General features: G+C 39.8%; 1 long non-coding RNA gene across 1 annotated transcript; it reads right to left on the reverse strand.

Annotated features, from left to right (window-relative positions):
• Window positions 1-1,279: 1,279 nt before the first annotated feature.
• LOC121037952 (uncharacterized) lies at window positions 1,280-3,203 on the reverse strand. Its single transcript, XR_005794078.1, has 2 exons — window positions 3,055-3,203; window positions 1,280-1,787 (listed from the first exon to the last, which is right to left on the reverse strand). It is a non-coding gene; the product is annotated as an uncharacterized LOC121037952 (long non-coding RNA).
• Between the last annotated feature and the right edge of the window lie 343 nt (window positions 3,204-3,546).

Consider the following 3,546-nt stretch of genomic DNA (forward strand, 5'->3'; position numbering starts at 1 on the left):
CCTCAGGAAATCTTTCTGGCTGCTTTTTGTTCCTATTAGACAGGATAATGTGCCTGCAAATTATATCCAACTGAAAGAGAATTGACTCACCCTCAGCAGACATTGTAGTAGCAGACAAACCGTGGAAGGATGAAATCGAGAGGAAGAACCAAGAACCAAACAAAACACACACATGTATGCACACACACGTGTGCGCGTGCACACACACACACACACGCACATCATTTTTCTTTCCCATTTCTGCCATGATGATGCTGGCAGATCATTTTAAAGCTTTTAAAATGAAAAGTCCCTTTTAACCTCATACCACTCTAAATTGCCTCATGACTTGTTTATACCCCGTGTTGTGCAAAACGGTTCTGAAGGCCTGAGCTTCCTCCTATTGTGACTTGAATGTTCCCCAGGAGGACAAGACTGCCATAGGAGGGCGTCTTTCCTCCTTCGGGTCATGGGCTTCACAGTCTTGAAAAGTAGATGCGTGATACTAGTGTGAGTCCTTCCTAGCGTCAGTCATCCAGGTAGTCTTCTGCTGAGTCTTCTGTAAATATACAGTAAAACCTTGGTTTGTGAGCAGATTTCGTCCCAGAAACATGCTTGTAATCCAAAGCACTTGTATATCAAAATGAATTTCCCCCTAAGAAATAATTGAAACTCAAATGATTAGGTCCACAACCCAAAAATATTCATATAAAAATGGTTATAATACTGCAGTATACTATAAAATAATAAAGAAAATACAAAATGTTAAAAAAATAAATTAACCTGCACTTAACTCTGAAAACCTCTGTGGCTGATGTGAGAGAGACAAAAGAGAGGAGGGTTATTGTGTAGGGTGACTTTCTCTATCACTAACGGATGTCGACTACAGTATAGTGTTAATAAACTCTTGTCATATACTCTGTTGAATGTAACTGGCAATAGGCAGCAGAGGAAAGGGTGTATATCTGCAGGCAGCTGGACCTAGAATGAAGCAAAGCATTCCTAAGCCTACTCTTGTATGGAAAGGCCAAGACTGTCCATAGGTGCTTTGAAGTGACAAAAAAATACACTAGTGCCAGTTATGGGCACCTTATAACATTCTGAAAAGTCCCTGATTTCTGCCAAACACCGTGGCCTGAGACGGAGCACCTGAGCATGAGCATAGGGGACGATCACCCATAATCCTTCAGAGAGAGAGAGAGAGAGAGAGAGAGAGAGAGAGAGAGAAAGAAGAACCATTGCCTCAGTTGTGGTCGTGTGATGTTCGGTGTCGCGTACTACTTGTATTGCAAGTTACCGCTCGTTTATCAAGTCAAAATTTATTAGAAATGTTTACTCGTCTTGAGGAACACTCACAGAACAGGTTACTCACAATCCAAGGTTTTACTGTACTATGTAGAAAGAGATATCGTGTCCTGCATCTGTGCTCCAGTGCTACTGTGCTTCACAGATTTGAAGGTCAACCGCAGTGAGGTCTCTGTACCCCATATCCCCGTGAACTGTGCAATGGGGCATTATCCTCCAGAAGACATCCACGTGGCTTTCTAGGTGAATCTCTGTGAGTCACAAGGACATGGAAATTGCCATCACTTGTTGGCATCTCTCATGGCTATTATCAGCTCAAAACAAATTAAGTCGTCACACAGTTGACGCAGTTTCCTCCTCGCTTGTGGCAGGTGCTGAGCCAAGCTGAGTGGATTGGCATATTTGCTGTCTTGATGGCACAAAGCCCCACAAAAGCGGAACCATTTTCACTGGCGCAAAAACGTTCCAAAGGATGCTTGCTGTACAGATTCTTTCTATTCATTCTAGAATATAAAAGAATATAAAAAGAAATGCTCCATCTAAAGATAATCTCCCTCTCTCTGTATATTTTTTAATGTAAGACAGTTATTTCGAGTCATAAATGGCAAGTTCTCTGAGAGTGCTAGGGAAAATTACTCTTAATACCTTTATCCTATTAAGTTGCCATAGTAATAAAATCTCATTGTGCTAAAGTAACTTTCTCAACAGGTCAGAGCTTGAAATTCTATGTTGTAAACTTCTAAATACAAAAAAGGCATAAGTTTATTATTTGGAGTTCCAACTGTAGAAACCTGACAGCTTTGAGGACTTTAAAAGATACTGAATCAATTGCTATAAAAGGAAAACACTTGACAATTTAATTCATATAGTATATCACTATTGAACAGACTTCTTGGTGATTTATGAAGGGCATGTTTGTGGGCTGGGTTTTGGAATTTTTGCATGACAGGTAAATTTGTGCTCAGAATGCTTGCATCTTCAAAGACCCACAAGTTTGGCTGTGGGTACATGTAACATTTGGTTTGGAAACATATGAAAGAAACACTGATATTCCTTGAGAATGTGATTGAACTGTGAATTTACTCTGATATATTGATATAAAGTTTTAAGTTATTTTATCTGTACTATTTATGTATGTCTGTATTGGAGGCATCTAACCTCCATGCTTCAGAAGCTCCTAGAGAGTTGAGGTTGTCTCCATGTAACTGTCAGCAATTAGTAGACACCAAAGTTGACCAGGCTTTTGACTTCTTCTAATGCTGAGTTGCTTCATTCAATGATATCTCCTCAATTCTATTTGATTTCAAGTGTACTGTGAACTGAATAAAGAAAAGACTGACTGAAGCCAAATGAAGCCTAGATGATGCTTCTGGAATGGCTGCTTAGTTCATCATATTCAAAGAAAAGAACACAATAAAAGAAAAAAAACAAGAGCACCTCACTGGCTCAGTCCATAGAGCATGCAACTCCTGATGTAGGCGTTGTGAGTTCAAGCCCCACATTGGGCATAGAGCCTACTAGAAAGGAGGGCGGGGGGTAGAAAACATGATCCCTAAAATTAAGACACGCAGTTGGTAACTATCAATATACACATCTGATTCATCTACAGACTGATTACAAAGCAGTCTATGAGCAAGTATAAGATTGTTTAGTGCACACTGGGTATGCGAATATTATAGACATGATGAGGACAGAGCCATCGGGCCAGGGAAAATGGTGGTGTTTCTCCTGTCCTCCATGTTCCTCCTTTCCATCTCAACCTCCTCTCACCTGGGAACTTGCTCTCCAGGACCCATCGTTTGTTGATCCAATACGAAGGAGCTTTATGGGATCCAAGACTTTTGTCTGTAATCCTTTTGGAGCATGAAGCCAAAATGTGTTTTATTTCCCCTGGGACCAAAGTATCAACTATGTCATAATAACCTAAAACAAAGGCAGAAGATGAGTTTGACAGGTCAAGCAACTTTTCAGTGCCTCTCAAATCACTGCATTTAATCAATGTTCTTTCCTGCTGTAATCAGCAGAGACTTCTGAGAAAAGAAGAGAGTAAGCAGTACTTTGAAAAAACTGAATTCGTATGTAAGGCATAGGAGAAATGCTTGACACACCGGTCTTCAGGGATATGGTAAAGCGTGAAAGGTCCAAGTTGTGCATTGGACACAAAATTTAAGTGGGAATTAAAATCTCAGTACTTAAGACAGATAATATTTTAATACAGCACTTTTTAAAATAAAAACTTATGCAAAAATATTCATAATGAAC

Source organism: Herpailurus yagouaroundi, unplaced genomic scaffold, assembly GCF_014898765.1.
Source record: "Herpailurus yagouaroundi ecotype Mexico unplaced genomic scaffold, PumYag 164, whole genome shotgun sequence".
Taxonomy (NCBI): Eukaryota; Metazoa; Chordata; class Mammalia; order Carnivora; family Felidae; genus Herpailurus; species Herpailurus yagouaroundi.